This window comes from Pleurodeles waltl, chromosome 7 (assembly GCF_031143425.1).
Source record: "Pleurodeles waltl isolate 20211129_DDA chromosome 7, aPleWal1.hap1.20221129, whole genome shotgun sequence".
Taxonomy (NCBI): Eukaryota; Metazoa; Chordata; class Amphibia; order Caudata; family Salamandridae; genus Pleurodeles; species Pleurodeles waltl.
Window position 1 is genome coordinate 51618199 of NC_090446.1, and position 25012 is coordinate 51643210.

Sequence of the window (25012 nt, forward strand, 5' to 3'; positions counted from 1 at the left end):
TTCTTACAATACAAGTGAAACTGAAAGAGACAGAGGTCTGTAGTTTAATGCTTAGGACGCAACAGTGAGTAATGTGCTCTATGCTGGGATGTTTTCCTACGTTGAACAGGTTTTATCCTGCACACGGCCTGCTCACCCATTCTTTCTGTGGTCAATAAATGGATTGGTAAGTTAATGACACCTCTTACAATGCCATGAAATGCCGGAAAATGCTTTGGAATGCTTTTACAACAACTCAAATTGCACGCACCTTTTCTCTTTTTAGTCCCTGTTTCTGGAATGCTCTGCTTTTGGACTCTGTTACACTAGTGTCTGCAACTCATTTCATTCTTCCACACCAAATACATCCATGTCCTTATATCACATTTCCGACACGCTGTGCTGATTTTTTCCATTTGGTTGCCAATAGTGGGCTCAAGCACTATTTCTTGGGGGCTTATTCATGGCACAAGTCTTAAAGAAAATAAGTGGGGGGACTGACCAAGTTAGACACTATGCAAGTGAAATCATGGGACATGACACCATGGCGTGTGAAATCGCACCTGGAATCACAGGTAGTGACATCACAACCCATGACCTGACAAGAAATTACACCACAAGAAGTGAGATCTGTTCTTAAGACCTCACACATATTCTTACCGCAAGAAAGCAAATCCTTAGATAGGGATCCCTTTGCCCGTTGTGGAGCAAATGTTTTCTTCAGCTTGGGCCAAGTGTAAAGTGCAGAATAATTGCACGTTTTCCTTTGGAAAGTGTGTATTTTAGTGTTATTGCTGTTCTTGTTTATTTCTTTTTTTAAGACAGGAAAAAAAGAGTGCAGGAAAGAAAAAGTGGAAAATGAAATTAGCAAAGAAGCTGTGTAATTGAGCTAAGACGTGCAGCACCAGACGTGCCCCAGCGCCTTGAGACTCTCACGGGTGAGTAGCGAGCTCTACACATTTTTTGATTGATTGATTGATTGAGCACCTAGTGACTGCGAGAGGCAAAATGCGTACAGCACCTGGTATTCCGAGGCGGTCTCCCATCCAAGTACTAACCAGGCCCGACCCTGCTTAGTTTACGAGATCGGGCGTATTCAGGATGGTATGACCGTAGGCAGGAAAAGCTGCAGTTTCAGCTCTCTTCTGCTCACCAAGCCCACCGCCCGGAGCCCGCTGCTCTTAATCGCACCTGAACAGGCTCCCTTTGGGAAGTCAGACATATGCTCACTGCCAGAGGCCCATTGCCCCAACCCACATGGAAAAACATTTTTAGGGTCGAGCCTGTGTCGCACGCACTTGCACATGCGTTTCGCTTGCGAGACGCATTAGTAGTTAGAAAAGGGCTCGGAGCCCCGCCCATGTCACGTCAGTGTCTTTCATTGGTTCGTGGGCTTGCCTTTCAAAATCTGCTTGCTTTCATTAGTGGAAGGCATGCATATATCATGGCTTTTACGGTGGTTAGCCCTCCTCGAGCGCAGCGACTGAGTACTGAAAACATGCGGGGCTCACTGTTTTCCGTCTGGTTTGTGGACTACTTTTTATCTTTTTTCGCAGCGTGATCTCGCTTGGCAGAAGTCGAGCGCTTTGCATGACATCGACCCTGTTACATAGTAAATTGCACTTTTGCCTGTTACGTAGATAATTGCACTTTTGCCGATAGGTTTGATGTGGCAAGAAAAGTCCGGTTGGGAGTTTACAACTGCTAATAGCTCTAACTTGGAGAAATGCGAGACCTGTTGCATTGCAAATGCTTGTTTATTGTTGTATTTGTTTAGTGTGACATCCCACACATGTGTCTCTGTAGCAAAGTCTGGTAAGGGTGGCTCTGTAGTTTAATGTGCCTGATTGCGAGATTGTATGGCTACTTATGCACTTATGTTCCTTCAGCAAGACGCTGAAAAGCATCTGAAAGAACATATGGAACAGGCACCAGTGCAACTTTCCACCAGCATATATGGATGACATTGATCACACTTGTACCGAGGCAAGTTTCTGCTAACATGGGTTCTCCCTCACATATGGAGAAACTATTTTTGTGCCAATTGACCACTGCAAAACATACAACATTTTGTACCAGTCTTTCATTCCTAATTTTGGAGCTAATGTTGATGCTAAATTGCACAGATGTGCAATATGTGTATTCCAGTCTCAGGCAGGCAGGATCACTGTAGTTCACTAAACAATTCATTGTGGACTTTGATCTAGTTTGCAGATAAACACCAGAGAACCTTCTCTGAAATGACACTTTTAAGCAATGATCTCAGAATCAGACTCAAGCATAGCATTATAAAGGCCAAAGTCCCACATCCAGTAAGTCCACACCCCTGAAATGAATGTTTTCCAGGTGTCTCCTTAACTGTGAGGAATTTACAGATATTGTGGGTGGAAACCTATGTGATGAAAATGTAGATTCACAGAACATGAAAGGGCAAGTAAATCTGTATATTTTGGGTATTGATGCCTTTGCTTGGACATTATCTGTGAGGTCCTTCTCCGAACCAACAGGACCCAGCGTAGTCTTATCGTTTGTGGCCAAATTTACAACACTTTTCTTTGGGGTTGAATCACTGTTTTGAAACAGTCTTGTCCAAAATTATTTTTCGTATTTAAAAAGCCATAAAATGTTAATTTGCTAACCTTTCTGGGAAAATAAAAAGTGATGCAGTGTATTGTGCTTCCTTACATTACTTTGTGTCAGAGAGGAGTTCCATCAGTTGTGCCTGGGCATTCTTGCGCATCCACCCATTCATTTTGATGCAAACCTCTATCTATAAACAGATGTGAACATGGATTTGCAATACAATGGTGCCCCTGCCTGTGTATGTCTTTATGAACAGAAACATCTTTTTTCATCCTCATCATTTCCAGTTTGCATGTGTACTGCATCTTGCAGCACACAAACAAAGCGCGAAATACCCTCAAAGGATAGTTTTGTGCAGAAAGTTACCCCTTCCTGCACAAAAACTATCCTGATAATGGAGACACCCTTGCACTGTGGCACAAGGGTGCCTGTGTTGGTGCTAGGCATCACAAAGTGTGCCGGGCATGTGGCTTTTTGGATATTCGTACAGTGTGTGAAACTGAGGTATCTTCATTGTGGTATCTTCTGGCTAAAGATCAACCTCATAGGTTGGAGCACTTCCAACAATCATCGATAACAATACAAAGATGCTGCAACTATCTCAAATTGCTCATAGGTGAAGGGAAAGATGAGAGGCTGAGAGATGAGACTCCTCCCAACAATAGAGATGGTTTAAATACTTTGGAGACATGGGGCATGTCAAACTCGAAAAGACCCTAACTTCTTCCTGGGTCCCAGAGTAGCTGGAATGTGACCTACACACACCTGAACTCACTCCTTTAATTACTAGAATACTAAACAGAACCCACATCCAGCATGAGCAAGGGGTGTCTTTTGCCAAGTAGAAATAGAGTTTCTATACGTAGATCACAGAAAATTCAAGCAGGGTCAATCACACCTTTATTACCTGCACCCATCACTTCCAGAGTGTTTACATTTCCTAGGAGGTGACAAATAGTTTACTGGTATTTTAGTCTCAGAAGGTGAACCACTCAAGTTATTGATTCCAGGTTTACACCCTTGGGCTGGACATCTCTGCTTCCTTCTGGCAGATCCAGAATAGATCGTTGATGCAACGTGAGGATACAATGGAGCCTCTGCTCACTACCCCACACCAGTCTCCATCATCAGGGCCTGTGACACGGAACCTGTAAAAACAAGGACATTAATATGAGACAGCAGCTGTCAATAATAACTGAACAGACTTTTATTACAAAATATTGGCTGACAGACATGCAGCGTTAAGAAATGTTTTAGTGAATAATGTCTGTAAGAAAAAGCTTCCATTTGTAAGTTCTTTGAGGGCACTCAAATGAACCACTTCAAAGATGCGTCGTGCAGCCGAAGTGATGCATTGCTTCAGAGATACGGCGAGGCTGCAATGCGAGGGCCTATGTCGCCATTGAGGATCCCGTTGAGTTGGCTTACAATGTGAAGTATGGCTTTGCGGATGCAGCATGCAGTCTGGGCAATATGTCAGTTCCAAAGTACTGCAAGGCTGCAATCAGAGTAGGTTGCCGTTGACAAGAGATGCAAGGGCCCGCACCGATGATGCATCGCACAGTGGCGGTTCGGAAGGCACTGTGTGCTGGAGCGGAGATGCAAGTCTTGCTACTGGTCTAATTCACACAGCACCAGAGATGCATCGGTTCTGCTGGTGTTGCACTGTGGAACAGGGCAGATGAATCAGTTTTGCTGGATCCACAGAGGCTGGTAAGCACCTTAAGCCGACTTCTAAGGTTCCAGGACTGGCGTGGCACCACTTGGCTGGATAGACTCACATATGGCAGACTCCAAGTGCAGATGCAAGGTTGTTGGAAGCCTGTTGTGTCCCTGAGGCTTCAGATCAGGAGACTAGTCCTTGGAGGCACTCTGGGTTCAAAAGATGCAGGTACAGTCCTTCTCTCCCAGGTAAGAGTGCAGCAGACAGAAGGTCAGCACAGCAGCAGTTTTGTCAGAGCAGTAGTCCAGCAGAAGGCCTTCCTTGTAGCCGCAGGTTTTCCTCGCAGAGTATCCACAGGTCCAGAAGTGTACTAAAGTGGTGGTTTTTGAGGTTCAGTATATGTACCCAGTTGTGCCTTTGAAGTGTGAAGAAGCTTCTAGAGACATGCCTTTGAAGTGCACAAGTGCCCTGCTTTCCTGGCCCCGGCTCCAGACTAACTACAGCATGTATGCAGCCCTTGGTGTGGAGACAAGACACAGCCTTTTCAACAGTAAGTGGGACTGTACCCAGCTCCTCCCTCCGATCCTGCAAGTGATGCGCATCCAGTCACACCTAAGCTCCCCATTGTGTGTGGTTGTCTAAGAGGAATACACAAAAAACCTAATTGTCACTCACACCCAGTCATGTTACCAAGAGAAAGGCTGCAGGCACCAAATGATTAAGGGAAGAAAATGCCAACCTTTTAAAAGTGGCATTGTCAGAAATGCAATTTAAAATCTGGCTTCACCATAAATTAAGATTTTACATTGTAATTCCAGAGACAATAAGCATGAACTGGTTACTTATTCCTATTTGGAAATGTAATAAGGTAATTTCAATGTTATCCGATGGGACAGCAGACAGTGAACATTGCAAGGGTGCTGGGCAGGGGGACCCCTGCACTGCCAATGCCAAGCGCATGGGCAGTGCAGGGGCCCACCTGTGCACCTCCTGCACCTGTTCACCACCAGTCTTTTTCATGACAGTAATACTGCCATGAAAAGGCTGGTGGAGAACCAGGTCATAATCAGAAGGCTGATTCCAACCTGCACTCACCGTCAACCAGTCAGGACCCCCCGATCCCAGCGGAAACAGCGGAACCCTGGCGGTCTGATAGCCAGGGTCTTAATGTGGAGGTCCGGCCACCACAGCAGCAGTGGTCCTGACTGCCGCCGCGAGTCTGCGGTCTCAAGACTGCCAGCCTTGTAATGAGGCCCTAAATGTATTTTACTACCAGGACAGGTGAGACTTCAAAGTACATGTCATGCTTTTTAAATACATTGCACCCTGCTCTCTGGTCTGTCCAGGGCCTACCCTAGGATTGACACTTGTATTATAAAGGAAGGTTTGGGCCTAGCAAGGGGTGTGCCTTTCCAGGTCAAAACAGCAGTTTAAAACTACACACAGAAGCTCTGCAATGGTAGGCCTGAGCGATGTTTAGAGTGCTACTTGAATGGGTGGCACAGCCAGTGCTGGAGGCCCACTAGTAGCTTTTAATTTGCAGGCATTGGGCACAGGTAGTACCATTTTACTAGGGACTTACAAGTAAATTAATGACACCAATTAGGTATAAGCTAATGCTACCATGATTTAGGGAAGCATAACAAGCAATTTAGCTTTGGTTAGCAGTGGTGAAGTGCAAAGTGTCCTAAGTCTAGCAAAAATTAAGTCAGCAAAAACAGGCGGTTTGAAGGCAAACCGTGAGGGAAAAATCACACCAAGGATGCAAGGTCTAGCAATCATCATATGATCCACTTGGATGGACGAATCATCACTAAAGTAGGATTATGGGAAATGTTCTGAAAGGACACTGCCCTGCAATGTGTTGCACATGTACTTGTAGCATGAAATTGTACTTAGAAAAGTGTCTTTCAATAGTAACATAGGGAAGAGTTGCATCTGACTGTGCCCAGACCCACAAAAACTACTCTAATAGGTACCTGGAAAACCGTGACTCTTCACAGTGTTACCATCTGCCTGTGTTTTGGGTGTTTACATCACAAATTAGTATAAGTCCTACAGGCCATGCTAAAGCAATCATACCTCTTAATATCATCAATTATTGTTTACTACTATGGCGAAAGCCTAAGATTTATTATCAACCTCTTTTGATTCCATTGAGATTTTCGAAACGTAGACGGGCTTAGAATCATCCCACAACTGATTTATGTCTGATGAAGAGTTTTCAGCTAAGGAAACCAGTTATACATATCCTGGTCCATTCTTGTGATATGTCTCTTGTAGGAGCTTGCAATCTCCCCCTTGTCATCTAAATCCCTGAAATTTGTAACACTTAAAGTTGTTTTTTCTTGTGGCCATCCCATCTGGTGGCAGATATGGAGAAAATGGAGCTTTGCTTTACTCCACCCTATATTTGAGGTTCTTCCAGGATAAGGGGATGTTATACCGAGATCCTTCCTTTTTACCAAATATTTCATCTGCTTTTCATTTGTCCCTGGATTTAGTTCTTCCATCCTTTTTTCCATGTCCCTCTACAGAAGAAGAGTTTTTTTGGCATACTTGTGACCTCCTGAGTGGCCTTTTATCTATATGACTAGGACTTCATCTTTTAGGAAGGTGGGCTCCAATAAAGCCCACCATACTACTTCATCTTTGGTTCAGTATATTAGGAGGGACATTTTTCTCTCTTATCAACATTATGAAGTTGATCTTCCTTCAGACATACAGGGTTGCTGTTCGAGGTGTATGTCCTCATCGTGGGGAGCTTTCAGGGCACCTTCTTAAAAGATATATGTGCAACGGCCTCTGCCCAAACTTTTATCACTCACTAAAAATTAAAAATGGGGGAGGTTTTTCCTTCAGTATTTGAATGGCTGTTCTGTCCTCTTATAATTGGAATGTGAATAAAACACTTGGGTGTTGTATTGTTCTTCGTGGTACTGTGTTTTTTTCTTAAACAGCTTGAATATACGCTCACTGGTAAGGAATGGAAAGAAAAATTGTTTGGTTTTAATGCTTGGTAAGTTGGCTACTCCTTGATAGGTCATGTAGTAACTATTTCTAGGGAGTCCTGTTGGTTGGGGCATATTTTGTTTTTGGTTTGGGTGAATTCTGTGAGTGGGACATGAAGTGCTCACTGGTAAGGACTGGGAGAAGGAAGAAGGACGACACAGGTCCCTCTAGTCAAAGTTGTAAATCACTCTCCTTGAGGTAATTGAAAATTCGTGCATGCCCTGGACTTCTTCTCACACGGAGTGAACAATGTCTTCAAGCTGGTGCCCATCTTAGTGACTTACACACTGGAAGTGGATTGTGTAACAACAAATGCACTGACTTGAACATTTTGTATTTATTTTTCCTTTCTGGATCTCACTTTAATAGTAGGACTGTTTTAGTTCAAATTGTCATTATATGTCAAGGACAAGAAAGATAATTTAACTTTGATTAATTATTTAGAGATTGAAGAAAATACCATTTTTGTTCCTTTACAATAGGTTTAGACAAGAATAGACGATACACAAGAAGTAGCTAAAAAGATTTGAAACACATTTTTGTATTAGAAAGTCTAAAAGTTAAACTGTGATTGTTTCCTTGAGAGTACTGCAGACTAGTGAACTTACACACACACACTTGTGTTGCAGCACTGATGGTGTTTGCAGTAATGTGTGATTTCTAAACTGTTACTCGATAAGAGATTAGAAACCAAATTGTGGTGAAGCGTCTTCTTAAATTGCAAGAGCGTTGGCTCATCAGGAAGCCTCCTTTAATGCGGGACACAGAAAATATTGAACAATTACATGTCTCAGAAAAGCAATGAGACAAACACTTTAACAGTCCGGTCTGCCAGCACTGCTAATTACCTCACACACTGCGCCACTCATGACATATTCTATGACATAAGTGATAACATTAGTGCTATATCTGAAATGACTTCAATGATAACACACCATGAAAGTGGGATGTGCACTATTGATACTTTAGGGCACAAGTTGTAGTTACTTGAGATAACAATACCGTGCTACTAAAATAAACCCCCCTTGTCTGAACCAGGGCCTGGGGTGGCGCAATACATTACTTAGGGGAGTGGGTGGGTGGCCCCCTCCTTAAGCCTTTGGGTAGCCTCAGAGGCCCCATCCCCAGGAGCTGACATGAATAAATGGGGTGGGGGCGCGCGGCTCCCCACCCTGATCCTCAATAGGCCCTAGAAAACCCATCCCTGTGGCAGAATACCAATAAAAAGGGGAGCAGGTTCACTGTTTTTCCCCAACCCTCTACGAGCCATGGGGGCCTTATGCCAACATTATTAAAAAGGGAAGGAGGTGCAAGCAGCACCCTTCCTGACTTTAATAGTTTCTGGGGACCCTATCCCCAGGGGCAGATCTCAAATTAAAGGGGAGGAGTAGTGTGCCTACCCCATGAGCCTGTAAAATCCCTGGGGACCCCTCAATCACTATTGTCTGGGGATCCCACCCTGCAACTCAATATTTTCCATGCCCGCAAAAGAGTGGGTAGGGAAGCATATGTCTAGTCCCTCACCGGCACGCAGGTAAGGAATTTCTGCTCCCACTCAGTGGGAGCTTTAAAACTGCTCTTGCCAGGTGGGAGCAGGCTTTTGTTTTCCTGCCATACTCCTGTGGGAAAGGAAACACACATGACTACCACCAGGCAGAAACAGTAATGTGGCCAGGGCAGGCATGTCAGCTCCAACTCAGCAGGAGCTTTAAAACTGCTCCTACATGGTGAGAACAGGCTTTTGTTTCTCAGACACACTCTTGCAGGCAGGAAAACTCATACTGTCCTGCCCAGCAGTAGCAGGAACCCCGGCAGAGAAAGCATGTCTTCTCCCACTTCAAAAATGCTCCCGCTGGGTGGGTGCAAACTTGCAGGCAGGAAGACTCACACTACTGCCGCCCAGCAGGAGCAGAGAAAAACAGCTATTCTCATCGGGAGGGAGCAATGTTGGTTTGTGCAGCACCCATGATAGGTGCTTGTGGTGAGCCAGCAGTGCAGTGGTGGCCTCTGGACTCTTACTGGAGCATCCAATGTACTGTGAGGTGGTTGCCCCGGGTTGGCACCAGGAAACCCACCTGAAGCAACTAAGGCTCGATGGGATTGGGTACCTGGGGCCACTACAGGCTTGCAGTTGAGAGCCATGTGACTTCCTCCCCTTTTAACATGTGTTCAGGCTCAGAGGGATGGGGTCCTAGGGCTACTATCGGCCCACGGTCAGGGGCCTCTGCCCACTCCTCTGACGATAACAAAGGACCCAGGGGTAGGGTTCACCAGGGTCCATAGTGGCGCGGGGGAAGCTGCCTGCTCCCGCCCCATAATAAATAAAACTGCCCTGGGGATGGGATCCCTGAGGCCCCTTGGTAACGTGGGCTTCTGCTGGCACCATTGAAGGGTTGGCCAACCCTTGCAACTGACGGCTGTTTGTGGCCGGGTTGGGTGGGATTTGGATACACGGCCCATCCTTAGGCCAAACCCTGTGGCCAACCCCATGATGTGCACAACCTAAGGCCGCGGGGAATGGCTTTACGAATGTTACTAAAAAATTATTTACGTTAAAACAACCCTAGAAAATCACTGAAGAAACCAAACGCTACAGTGACATTATAGTTAGGTGAAAATGTAACTTTAAAAATACCATTTTAAATTAGCAAAACCACTGAAGTTCACAGTTTATTGTTATCTCAAATAAATATAACTCATGCCCCAAATTAACTATACATTTTGTTTGTATAAAACAGCATGTTTAAATTACATCATCACCTAACTGTAACGTACTCTTATATAAGTGTTAAACCGGACAGCCTTATGTTGGTCATCCCCCAACTTTTTGCCTGCCTCCCTCCACTTTTCCAACACTGTTTTTGCAGGTTTTAGGACTCTGCGCACTTTACCACTGCTAACCAGTGCTAAAGTGCATTTGCTCTCTCCCTTAAACATGGTAGCACTTGTTCATTCCCAACTGGCATATTTGACTTACTTGTAAGTCCTTCGTAATATGCACTACATGTGCTGTAGGCCTATATATTGAATGCTACTAGTGGGCCTGCAGCACTCATTGTGCCACCCACATAAGTAACCCCTTAACTATGTCTCAGGCCTGCCATGAGAATTGGCATTTAAGTACTTGCCAAGTTTTAAACTCTTCTTTTTCTTCCTATAAGTCACCCCTAAGGTAGGCCTTAGGTAACCCATGGGGCAGGGTGCTATGTAGGTAAAAGGCCTCACATGTACATGTGTGTTTAATATATGCAATCAGTGGAAAACTCCTAAATTCGTCTTCCACTACTGTGAGGCCTGCTCCTTTTATAGGCTAGCATTAGGACTGCCCTCATATACTGTTTGAGAGGTAGATTCTGATCAGGAAGAGGTAACCAGATCATATTTAGTATGGCCAGAATGCTAAGAGAAAATCCTGCTTATTGGTGAGGTTGGATTCTATATTACTATTTTAGAAATGCCACGTTTAGAAAGTGAGCATTTCTTTGCACTTAAAATCCATCTGTGCCTTACAACCTGTCTCCAATCAACTTCTGGGCTGGGCTGATTGACAGCTTCCTTGTGCATTTCACCCAGACAAACACAAACACAGGACACTCAGGTGGCCATTACTACTTTGGTGTTTTTTTAGAAGACCGCCGTCTCAACGGGTGTCAAAAGACCGCCGGTGTTGGCAGACCAAAGACTGCCGTACTGTGAGTCACCAAAAGAACTTCACCCATTAACAGGTGCAATTCTGACATCGTCAGCCTGACTGATGGCGCAAGAGAGGCAGTTCCACCGCGAGCACCGCCACGACGCAAGGACTCCACCCGCCATGTTATGAGCTATATTATGGCAGAGCGGTCCTTGCACGGAGGTGCAGCACTGGTGGTGGAACTGCCGACATCCACCCCCTCCCGGATGACCACCTCGACGTGGGCTGCTGTGCGTCCCAGACAGGCAGGTGGACCGACCAAAAGGGGCGGGTATATGTGGGAAGTGCATGTGTGATGTGTGCATATGTGTGTGAGAGCATGTGTGTTTGTGTCGAAATGGGTGTGCATGCATGTGTATGAATGTTGAGTGGTGGGTGTGTGTGTGACTGAATGCATCCGTGCGAGTGGGGGCGAATGAATGCGTGCAGTCGAGTGGGTGTGTGTGTCTGAATGCAAGTGAGAGTGTGTGTGAATTAATGCGTGTGATCGAGTGGGGTTGGGTTTGTGTGCATGTGTGTGATGGAATGGTGGTGTGTGCATGCGTGTAGGTCGGGTGGGGGTGTAGGTCAGGACGTGTGAAGACGTGTGGGGGTCTGTGTCCCTGTGACAGGAATGGGATTCCTGTCAAGGGGTGCGTCAATGCTAGGATTTTTATGGCGATGTGACTGCCGCAGTTTGCCGAGTCGTATCACCACAGGTGGATTTAGGGCTGCCTTTGAGTGGGGGTGGGGTAGTGTGCATGAGTGTGATAGAGTGGTGGTGTGTGCATGCGTGCAGGTTGGGTGGGGGTGTTTGCATGCGTGCAGGTCTGGTGGGGGTGTAGGTCAGGACGTGTGAAGATGTGTGGGGGTTCCTGTGACAGGAATGGGGATTCCTGTCACCGGGGGCACTACTGCGAGGGTTTTCCTGGCAATACAACTGCCGCAGTTTGCCGAGTCGTAATACTACCAGCGGATTTAGGGCTCCCACGGGGGAGGTGCTCACTGCATCGGTAGTGTTGTCGCGGTTTGGCTTTGGCTGAACCTCCAAACTTGTAATGTGGTGGTCTTTACTGCCGGGACCGCGGCGATAAGACCACCACTGCGAGTGTGACCCTGGCAGACAGACCTGTACTGAAAGGGGAACTTGTGCACTTGAAAACCACACTTTGAAGTCTCCCCCACTTCAAAGGCATTTTGGGGTACACAAACTGAGTCTCTGACCCCACCAACTCAGACACTTTTTGACCTGAACTTGCAACCTGTCAAGAGGAACTGCCTGGCTGCCCAGAGGACTCATCTGGACTGCTTTGCTGAGAAGGACTGCTGCCCTGCTGTTGCCCTGCTGCTCTCTGACTTTGCTGAGAAGTGCTCTCCAAGGGCTTGGAATGAGTTTGCCTCCTGTTTTCTGAAGTCTCAGGGCCAAAAAAACTTCATCTCTTCAGAAAACTCCTTGTGCACCAAAAATTGATGCACTGCCTGCTGGAAACGACACACAGCCAGCCTTGCGACAGAGAAATCGCCGCACAATCGAACCAGAACAATGCATCACGACTTACCCAGTGGAAATCTGACACAGCGCCTGTCTTGCGATAGAAAATTCGACGCATCGCCCTACTGGATCGATGCAACGCCTGTGACTTCTTCCAGGGTGCCTAGGATTTCCCCGCATCGTCCTTGGGTGTGAAAAAGATCCCCGAATCGCAGTGAGGGACCAAAACTACATGCCGAAAAACAATACAAGCCCCTTGCAGTGTGGAAAGAAATGACGCATCATCTGTGCTGCGTCGGAAAATCCAACGCACACCATATTTTTGCATCTCCTCTTCTGCGGTGTCCGTGTGTGTTATTTGTTTTTACACAAACCAGGTACTTTGTGTAATCAAGAGACAACTGTTAATTTCTAAGATGTAAGACCCTTTTTAAACTTGCAATAGTGATATTTCAAGTTGTGGTTATTGAATATTGATAATTTTTTACCTTATTTTTTCAGATTTTTTTTTTAACCTGTGCGTTGTATTTTTGTGGTGTTTTCACTGTGTTACTCAATGATTTATTGCATGAATGCTTTACACATCGCCTAGAAAATTAACTGCTGAGTACTGCTAAGCTCACAGAGGGTGGGCACAAGATAATTTGGACTGTGTGTGACTTGCCATGACTAGGATTGTGGTCCCTATTTGGACAAGGGTGTATACCTCTGCAAACGAGAGACTAAATTTCTAACAATAGGTGTAAAAAAAAGAAGGCATAAAAACATAACTGGTAAATTATCCAGGCCCTGCCAGTGTTGTTTTTCAATGCAATGCTGTCCATGCCAATTTCAGAAAAGATCAGTATCCTGCCCTGGGTCCACCTTAGAGACATATGTGTATTTGAGCACGCTGTGTGGTGAGGATATGGATCACTAACAGACTATCGGAAACAGAATTATCGTGTGGACATAATATTGTGTCAAAAGTACTGAAGACCAAAACATTGTGAAGGTAAGTGCAAATATTTAACTATAGATTTACTATTCTTAACTCCACATCTACATACCTTGAAGATACATATATATTGTCATTGTACATAGTAAAATTTAGCTTACTATTAGATTCTTATTTTCATTATATTTTTTCATGAATATTCTTGACATGAAATTTCAGCCCTCAATATTTCTATTTTCGACATTCTGCCTAAATACTGAAGATAGAATGTATCACGTACAGCAAAGATGGCTGCCTCAAGCTAGCATACTACTGTTGCAGAGTATCAATTCTAGGTTCACTGAATTCTACTTTTGTGAGTGTAATCTGTCCCTACCTGCACCGGAATCTCATTATTATGGCTTAAATTATTAGGTGCATAGGGACTTTGTGGAAGGAATATTGACTACAGTAAAGATACAAAACAGGAATTTATTGTGGGTGCCATACATTTGGGCAGCAGAAATGTTAGATCCAAAATCTGCACCCTTTGTGCCACCAAGGTGCTTGTAGTGATGAATCTCGTTATCCATTATTGTTATTTATTTTTAACAATATCACATTGAGTAACATACTGCATGTTAAGCAAATAACATTCAAACCCAACATTCAACATAGTTAACATAGAAGTAACAGTTACATATTGTATATATGTGTCCTTCATTAGCCACTACTAAAGTCCACTGCCTATCTTTTGATTTCTTTATACTCGTTCAGACCATTATTGAGAGTTATTGACATTTGAAGAGTGTGTCTGCACTTACACTCCCTCATGTTGAGTGTGGCATGAAAGTCTCCACCCCTGGGGCCTTTTACCACCTAATCTAAAACCAGCCACCTGATTTCATTGGTCTGGTGTTTGGCATTCTTAAAGTCTTATACTAATGGGTCTCCCTATGGTTAACTATTAAACCAACTACAATTGTGACAAATTCTTCTGTCTCATTTGGCCTATTTAGGCGAAGTTGCATGGGCACCTTATCAAATATATTATTTCACACATTGTAAAGCCTTTCAATCAGTATTCCCTAATGTTTGTGGATTTCATGCACTCTTGCGCAAGGTCACAGGCTTTACATCTCCCAACATGGGGGGGATATTAAGGAGTGCTAGATGTCTAACTGGTCAAAGCGATTTAAAACCCTCACCCTCACAATATGGTCCCTAATGCTTCTGCCTTGCTAGAATGAAAAGAGGGGTTGATCAGCTGTATGTAGTTTATCACTTATTACGTCTCAATGCCTATACATCATTTTTTATTGCATTAGTACAAGTCCATAAATTAGTAACACATACAAGCCTGTTATTGTTGGCAGTGTTACGAGTCACTGATTGCAAAAAGGCATTTCTTGCGCAGGACTAAGCCCATTTTCTGGCTCACCTGTGTAGACCCTTAGGATTTCCTTTGTCCAGCAGTTTGGTAATAAGTCTATCTGATTCTCAGAAGTAATCAACCCTCAGAGCACAATTTCACTTTGCTATCAAGAATTGCCCATAGGTAAGATTGCTCCCCTCAGGCTTCTGGAGCTGTGACTAAAATACATGAGGAGAGTATTCCTCACAGTAGGCTACCAGTATAGGGTCTTATACAACTTCTTGTCCATATGTCAAATAGTAATGTCAAGGACGTCAGCTATATACATGCTCCAGAGTATGATAATCTGCGGAAAGTGATTACATTGGTGTTAAATGTGTGTTGGCTCATAATTATCCATAAAGAGATTTGTCAGGTCAGGGGCAAATATTGAACCCATGGCAACTACCTTAGATTGAAGGTAATATGAGTTTTGGAAAATGAAGAAGTTCCTGACCGTTGCAAACTCCAATAGGGCTATAATGCAATCATGGGATTCTCTCTGTTTTCAAGTATGGATCTAATTACTTCTAAAGCTTTACTTCTAATCTCTTTGTGGGAGGTTCATAAAGAGTGAGGTAATGTCAATGGTGACCAATATCTGTTCCTTGTGCCCTTGACATATGCTTTAGTTGTTCAACAAATGGTTTCATGAATGTGTCCATGTACTTGCAAAGGTGCTCAAGTAACAAGCCACATCCATATCTGGAGGTTTATCCAGATGTTTGTGTATACTGGGTACAGTTTATATTTTGGAAATATGAGGAAATTGCTTATCTTATTCAAATAGACATATTCACTCTCACTCACCTATCAAAATTTGGGGGGGTGGAGGATGAGTAGGCTCCACCCTATCTGGGCCAATTGGGGCCACATGTTACCATCCTCCTGGGCTAACTTTTAAAAACAGGGGAGGGGGCGCGCAATCGGGATATAATGTATAATGATATATGGGATAAAATACCCCCCTGATGGTTATATATGTTAGCAATGTGTTATGTGAGCAGCATGGTGCAAGAGCCCATATACCTTCATATGATCACACAATTCAGAGTTGCTACAGGGTACACTTTATTGTAGAGTTGGATGGATCCTATGTCAATATATGCAGGTGAGACAGAACTCCCTGGCATGCCATGGTAGCCATGAAGCTGTAAAACCTCTACATTTGAAAACCCCATTGCTTCTAGCAGCACAGCAGATGCCTTGAGGTTTGTAAAAGTGTTGTTGGTGAGCAGGTGTCATTTTGCGTTGCTGGATACAGCTTCATTGTCATGAAGGCATCCTTTTCTGTCATTGGGACATGCAGTGAGTAGGGGGAAGAGAGGTACCTGTCTGTTTGACCGAGATACTCCTTTATATTCAACTACAGTCACTTCATGTCACACTCTCATTCAGCTAGTGAGGTGGATGGGGAAAAAGAGTGATAGTTAAAAGAGAAAGGTGCAGTAAAGACACCAGCCCTTGTACAGTATAAACATGTACTTGATGCAGCATGCATGAATGCTGGGGTCTGTTGTTGGGTATTCTGCACACTATGAAACCGTTTAACACACTCAAATAATAAACTTGTACATTAGTGTGAATTAGACTTCAGTAATAATGCTAAAAATACATTTGGCAAACGTACACAGTTTCATTGAGAGCAGATCCATTAACCCAGGTCCAACGTGTCCCTGCGGGTGTGATGAAAAGTCCAATCCATGCCTGGTTTGAGAATTTGGATGTAAGATAATCCTGCACAAAATAAACACAAATATATGTTAGGTAAAATCAGTGCATTCACCTTCCCCTCTGCCAGGGCACAGCTATGTCACTGAAAGAGATTGTATGGAAATTAGTGAATAAACTCAATATGCAATTAGATGCTTTCAATCTATTACAGGGAGTGCAGAATTATTAGGCAAGTTGTATTTTTGAGGATTAATTTTATTATTGAACAACAACCATGTTCTCAATGAACCCAAAAAACTCATTAATATCAAAGCTGAATATTTTTGGAAGTAGTTTTTAGTTTGTTTTTAGTTTGAGCTATGTTAGGGGGATATCTGTGTGTGCAGGTGACTATTACTGTGCATAATTATTAGGCAACTTAACAAAAAAAAATATATACCCATTTCAATTATTTATAATTACCAGTGAAACCAATATAACATCTCAACATTCACAAATATACATTTCTGACATTCAAAAACAAAACAAAAACAAATCAGTGACCAATATAGCCACCTTTCTTTGCAAGGACACTCAAAAGCCTGCCATCCATGGATTCTGTCAGTGTTTTGATCTGTTCACCATCAATATTGCGTGCAGCAGCAACCACAGCCTCCCAGACACTGTTCAGAGAGGTGTACTGTTTTCCCTCCTTGTAAATCTCACATTTGATGATGGACCACAGGTTCTCAATGGGGTTCAGATCAGGTGAACAAGGAGGCCATGTCATTAGATTTCCTTCTTTTATACCCTTTCTTGCCAGCCACGCTGTGGAGTACTTGGACGCGTGTGATGGAGCATTGTCCTGCATGAAAATCATGTTTTTCTTGAAGGATGCAGACTTCTTCCTGTACCACTGCTTGAAGAAGGTGTCTTCCAGGAACTGGCAGTAGGACTGGGAGTTGAGCTTGACTCCATCCTCAACCCGAAAAGGCCCCACAAGCTCATCTTTGATGATACCAGCCCAAACCAGTACTCCACCTCCACCTTGCTGGCGTCTGAGTCGGACTGGAGCTCTCTGCCCTTTACCAATCCAGCCACGGGCCCATCCATCTGGCCCATCAAGACTCACTCTCATTTCATCAGTCCATAAAACCTTAGAAAAATCAGTCTTGAGATATTTCTTGGCCCAGTCTTGACGTTTCAGCTTGTGTGTCTTGTTCAGTGGTGGTCGTCTTTCAGCCTTTCTTACCTTGGCCATGTCTCTGAGTATTGCACACCTTGTGCTTTTGGGCACTCCAGTGATGTTGCAGCTCTGAAATATGGCCAAACTGGTGGCAAGTGGCATCGTGGCAGCTGCACGCTTGACTTTTCTCAGTTCATGGGCAGTTATTTTGCGCCTTGGTTTTTCCACACGCTTCTTGCGACCCTGTTGACTATTTTGAATGAAACGCTTGATTGTTCGATGATCACGCTTCAGAAGCTTTGCAATTTTAAGAGTGCTGCATCCCTCTGCAAGATATCTCACTATTTTTGACTTTTCTGAGCCTGTCAAGTCCTTCTTTTGACCCATTTTGCCAAAGGAAAGGAAGTTGCCTAATAATTATGCACACCTGATATAGGGTGTTGATGTCATTAGACCACACCCCTTCTCATTACAGAGATGCACATCACCTAATATGCTTAATTGGTAATAGGCTTTCGAGCCTATACAGCTTGGAGTAAGACAACATGCATAAAGAGGATGATGTGGTCAAAATACTCATTTGCCTAATAATTCTGCACTCCCTGTATAGTGTGCAGCCCCCAGCTCCAAGTGCATCCGTCTCACAAGAAAGGGAATAAACATACTCTCCTACAAGCCAGGAAATGACAAAATTGTCCACGTTTGCCAAAGAGCTTGTGACCTTCCCTGGGCCTTTCTTTAACAGAACATTGGTATAAATTGTAATATTCCTACTAATCACACAAATACTAAAGCTCTAATAATGCAGGCTAGAAACATGACATATGGTCCAAAAATACATCTGACAATCCTAGTTGTGCAATCCAATTATATAAATGGTACTTATATTAATTGTTGCAACTGAAATTACATTTTGTGTTTACTAAGGTGACAAGTTGACCTATTTTAATTTTGCCTTCTACAATATTGAATAATCACGATAATGCACTCACTCTTCTGGGCTATCAAGTGTTCTTATTAAAATGTTTGCCTAGTTTATGTTTGCAGGTAAGTTTTCCAATGTAGTTAATATTTTTAAAGGGAGAAAGGAAGATCTTTCTGTCAAATGTGTGACTTGGTACAATGGAAAGTCTAGTACAAAGATATCTATAAAGAACAACTTGTACCAAAAATTTCATTTGAACAATGTGGTCGCAAATTGCACACTTAGGGCCAGATGTAGCAAAACTACATTTTGCGACTCGGAAATTGCTACTCAGTGCGATTTGCAATTTCCGATTCGCAAAACCAAATGCAGAATGGTGTCTCAGACACCTTCTGCGAGTCGCTATGGGGTCGCAAAGACCCACCTCATTAATATTAATGAGGTGGCTCGCATTTTGCTACCCCATAACGAGTCCCTGCACTCACAGGGATGGTGGCCTGCCGAAGTCAGCAGACCTCCATGTCTGTGACTGCTTTTTAAATAAAGCAGTTTTTTTTGTTCATTTTGCAGCCCGTTTTCCTTAAAGGAAAATGAGTTGCAAAATGAAAAAAATAATGAAACCATTTGGTTTGGGTTTTTCAGAGTAGGCAGTGGTCCATTGGACCACTGCCTGCTCTGAAAACCCCTTTTTGGCAACATTCACAAAGGGGAAGGGGTCCCGTGGGGACCCCTTCCCTTTTGCGAATGGGTTACCACCAGTGTGACACTGGTGGTAACTGCGAATTGCTTTGCGACAGCATTCGCAGTCCCAAAGCAATTTAGCATGTTTCACGGTGCCTCTCTTTCCTCTGTAGGGTGTTGGAACACTTTACATCACACACACATACAGAGACAATGAATCATACATGTGTACATGTAGAAATTGTTATACAAGACAAAGGGGACTAGAAGGATTGAGATTCATGTAATCCGTACTGGTAGGCATTTTTTAAGAGTGCTTGGTATGAGGTTGAAAAAACACAGGATTCAGAATGAAACACCTGGGTTAAGGTTAGCTTACTAATAACAATTTATTTCTACCATAAAGACCCTTTTTTAGCAACATTTGGATAATGGAAGACTGAGAAAAAAACATAACATTTTAACATATACCATGCAGTTTGCATGCAGCTCGTGGACAGCAGTTTATAGCTCACTGTGCTACATTATGATTGTGACTTATGAACTGCACAGCAACAAAAGGATCTCATAAAATACTTTTCTGTAATCTGCACAGTACATGTTCTTGGAGCAGGCAATGTCACCCTCTATGCTACATTAGATGAGTTAAAACTGCCACTAGACAAAACCCTGATCTCTCTTCAGCAGGTACATTAATGACCAGAGTTATCCCAGCACTTTTATTGTTGCCTGGAATATGTTGGCTATATAAGGAGATCTACAGTGCCATTAAAACTGCTTCATTGCTACAATACCGGACCCACAGTAACATAAGCGTATAGCTTCCATTTTTAGGACACTTCCTCACTCCTCATCCCTGCTTCTCGTCCATCATCCCTACTTCTCATCCATCATACATCATCCCTACTTCCCATCCAGCATTCCTGATTCTCTTCCATCATCCCTACTTCTCATCCATCATACATCTTCCCTACTTTTCATCCATTATCCCTGCTTCTATTCCATCATCCCTACTTCTCATCCATCATACATCATCCCTACTTCCCATCCAGCATTCCTGATTCTCTTCCATCATCCCTACTTCTCATCCATCATACATCTTCCCTACTTTTCATCCATTATCCCTGCTCCTATTCCATCATCCCTGATTTTCATCCATCACCCTTACTTCTCATCCCTGCTTCTCATCCCTACTCCTCTTCCATCAAAACCTACTTCTTTTCCATCACTTCTACTTCTCACTCCTCACCCCTGCTTTCCATCCATACTTCTCATGTTTTTGCCATGTCTGCAGGCTTTACATTTGCTGCACTTCTTAAATCATGATATGTGGTTTACTCAAGTTTTGTTTTTCGTTGTTATGATCTCAGGGCTGCTTTTTGCTAGCTCTACTCTCATTGCTCTTGCCCTTCTAAAGGTTATTCCAGGGTTACTGGGGGCTTCCTTCCATATTACTGGGTTGTTTTTAATAAGACGCAAGTGCTTGTGTAATAAGACCTCACTATCCCTTCCTGCTTGCTGAAGGTTATTAGCCTAAAATGTGGATCTATTGCTTTATGCCTTTTGGTCCCTTCATTCCCATAGAACAATAGTTCTCTGGCCTTGGATTTCACTTTTGCTTGTGTCTTCTTTACACAACTTATGGGATAGCCTCTGACCAAACATTTCCTAGACAGATGTTCAAGAGCCTGGGCTTTAGAGACAATATCATTACAGTTTCATTTTATTCTTAAACTTTCCCCATAGGGGGTACTATTAATTAACTGACGTGGATGGAAACTGCATGCATGTGATAAGGTGTTCCCGGCAATGGGCTTTCTATATAATTTCATTTCCAGTTTGTTCTTTTTTACGTAAACTGTGAGGTCCAAAAGATTAATCTCTTCTGTATGTATAGTGTTCTTAAAGTGTAGATTAAAGTCCTTATTTTCAATTTTGTTATAGAGATTTCTTGGCACTTTCTTTTCTGCCTTTCCAAACAAAAAAGAGGTTAACTAAATATCTGTTTCAATGTTCCATATGGTCATACCAATCTTGATGCTTTTCTGCTTGGATCACCTGCTCTTCCCACCAGCCCATGTGCAAATTTGCATAGCTGGTGGCAAAGCAGATGCCCATCGCTGTCCCACAAATCTGATGGAATAACTCATTGTTGAAAGGAAACACGCTCCCTCTAAGCACCTCTGGATCATCCTTTATAGCACCTGAATATGTTTCCACTAATTGACAGGTCTAGCATTTGGGAAATGTTGTATGTCCTTCAACCCATCAGCATGCAGTATGCTTGTGTAAATAGCTTTACATCAATAGTCATCAGGAGGTTATCTTTTTCCCATGGTAAATCATAGATTTCTTTTTAAGAAAATCTCCCATGCCCTGAATGTAAGATTGCAGAGTTTTAACATAGTCCTTCAACATATTTTGATGTATTTTCAAAAGTATTGTCACAGGCTGCTATAATAGAGTGCCCTGGTATGTTATTTCCATCCTTGGGCACTTCTGGTATTAAATAAAGGATGATCTATTTTCAGGACCTGGTATTTCTCATATAAAATTAAGCCTTGGTCTCGCCAATCCATCAGTTCTTGATTATACTCAGCAAATATTTGTTTCATTTCTGCCACAGAGACTCTAACGTACCACTGTTTATTATTCAGTTATTTGTAAGCTTCTGCCACATATTGTTTTTTAGACCACAATACCAGATCTCACCCTTTGTCAGTGTTTCTGATTACACAATTGGTTTGCGACTTACATTTATTCATCAATTTATAATAGCTTTCCTGATTGTAGTTGGAAGATTGTCTCCTATTCATGCCAATAAAGAGATGTTTAAATTCCTGAATCACTAGATCACCTGAGGTATCAATTGCATATATTGCAGTATCTGGTACAAATTTTGACTTTTGGATTACAAACTGCGGATGTATAGTCATAGATGTTAATACCTTGCCCAACACCTATTAAATCTTCAGTGACTGTTACATTAATGCCTGTAATTTCATTCTCATTTAAAATGGGGCATATTCCTGAGCTGATGGAAATCCATGAAATAAACAGAGAAAGCCCTGATATGGACACAATGCAACTGCCTATTGCAGAGGAAAGGGCATTGAATAGTGAAGCATCACCTCAAGGTGAACCAGAATTAGAAAATGGATTGATGGAGGAAATCAGACAGGACCGTGAGGAGATAACTATTAACATCTTAACCCTACTTGAGATAGTATTCATTACTGATGTACTGGCACAAAGTGGATGCAGCCTCAGACCACATTCTGTCCCCCACTGCCAACAAGCAATAAACAATATGTATTCCGTGAGTTTATAGTAGATGATTTAAACTTAAGGAAAAAGTGGCTTAACAGAAGGGACAAAGGGAACTTCACACAGAAGAATTGGACATCATGACCCCAAAAAAGAACAACTCTATGATCAATAAACCATCAAAAAAAGGGAGAATATTGTATTGATGGACCATTGACGCTATGTCATAATACACCTCAATTAATCATAATGACGGATTATCTGAGTGTGAATACTTTTGAGGGTTAAGCCAATTGAACATGAAGACAAATAATGATGGATATGCTGCACTTTTGCATCACCCACAATGTGTTTTCAACAATAAGAACTACCTACAACAATAGGGAAATGCAATGAGTACCTCCTTTACCCCCACTTATGTAAATTAGTTCATGGCTTAGTGGGAGAAGGAGGAAGCCTGGGATGAGGGATATGATCAGTAAATGTAGAATCATGATTTATGTACACACTTTATTGATGACTTATTCCTCCTATGTGAAGGAGAGGACTCAGAACTGAATATTTTCACCCAGAAGCCGAATCCCAACAGTTTGAACATCTGATTCATCACAATGCAAAGTCGGGCACACTGTAATTTCTTGGATATTGAGTTAAGTGTTGCCAAAGACAATTAATAACTGCAATTCATATAAAAGCTACATCTACCAACTCAATTCTACTTGCAAATAGTGGTCTCCCAACTGTGCTAAAATGGACAAATGTTGAGAGCAAGAAGAATATGCTCAACAGAGCATGAATTTGGAAATTAGGTGAAGAAGACGATTGAGAGATTTATCCAACAAGGATACCCATTGTGTATTCTGGAAAATGCCAGTGAAAGGGCTTCTAAAATATAAAGAGATTCCTTATTTTAGCTACAAGACAGGAGACCTGACCAGAAAGATGAGCAGATACACAGACTCTCTTAAGAATTTAACCTAGCTCAATCCAACAAAAAGGGCATCTTATAAAAGAACTGGCATATACTAGAGAAAGATGAACATTTGAAGGAGTTCATTGGCTCTGGCCTGCAAATAGCTTTGAGGAAAACTATGGATGATATCCTGACACAAGATTTTTTTGATCCAGTACAGGGGAAGGATTGGCTAGTAGTAGATACAGAGGGCTTTGTCAAATGCAACTCCTACAAGGCCTGTCAACATGGATTGAACCAGAAATTCGACATAACATTTGAGGGCTGCACTATCACCATTCAAGATGGAATTACCTGTAATACCGAATATGTTGTGTATGCACTAGAATGTTGTTGAAGTAAACGTTATGTGGGAAGTATAGTTATGAAATTGAGGATCAGGATCCTCCAGCACATTTGGGCCATCAAGAATAGGGAAAGGATTTACCGTTGAACAATATCATGGATGGTTCCTCATACTATGGGATCACAAACATTAAAACCCACCTATGCAGAGGTGATAGGGATGAGGAATTAAGAAAAGAGGAATCCAGACTGATACTTACTTTGGACGCAGAAGCTCCGTGGGGACACAATATTGATGCAAAACTATATGTGCATTCATAGTTTGTAAATATTTTTAGAACATTAGTACTGATTTGTGCCCTCATATGTGCCCCATAAGTCCTCGTCCCTTTTATCATGATCAATAATTTCAATAAGGTTGGTGTTACAATTCTTCTGGGTCATATGAACTGTAAACACACACACTGCACTTTGTATTTAAGGATGCATGTATATTTCAATATGTTCTCTGCTAATATGATATCTAATCAATTTATGCTATTTCCTTTTGGTGCCCTTCTGGTAGTAGGAATAGAATTAGAGCGTATAACACATTAGCTGTTGAGATAATATTGGAGCATTTTTCACTTTTTCTTAAGGAAGATAAGTTGAATGGCTCATTTTACATAAACATGTGCACTTTACCTTAAGGGATATATAGAAATGGCCTTCAAATAAGCAATATATTTTGTACAGTCCCCAGAGGATGATTGTTGTAGTTTCCTGATTGTTGGATTTTCCTATTTATATGTGAACCTTCTATACAGGGAAAATACAGTAATTGCTCGTAAAACAGAAACATTCCTTTTTGCATTTGTCAGTTTATGAGCATTCAACTTGTGCTGTCATTACTATGATGCACCTTTGCTTGGTAAAAGAGTTATGTTGAAAAGTCATTGGAATATGTGGTATATATGTATTTGTCATTTTGTAGATACTTATTAGTACTGTAATCATCTAAATGATGTGCCTTGGTTTAGAAAGAGAGTTACAATGTAATGATATTAGGATATATGCAATACAATTTTTTTTAACTTGTACATCTTAGCACTTAATAAGTTATGAAGATTATTGACCACTTAATGGTCCCTTGGGTTGTGCAATAACTGAATGAATTACGAGGATAATTAATATTATAACTGATTAGGTTTCACCACTTAGAATATTTTACCCCTCTCTGGGCACTAATGTGAACTGGGTATGAGCACAATCTTTCCCTCCTCGTTATTACTGACTAGATAGGATTGTATTAATAATACATATGTGAAAAA

The 25012-nt window shown here is 42.4% G+C and overlaps 1 pseudogene; it reads right to left on the bottom strand.

Annotated features, from left to right (window-relative positions):
* Positions 1-988: 988 nt before the first annotated feature.
* Positions 989-1097, bottom strand: LOC138247538 (5S ribosomal RNA; annotated as a pseudogene).
* Between the last annotated feature and the right edge of the window lie 23915 nt (positions 1098-25012).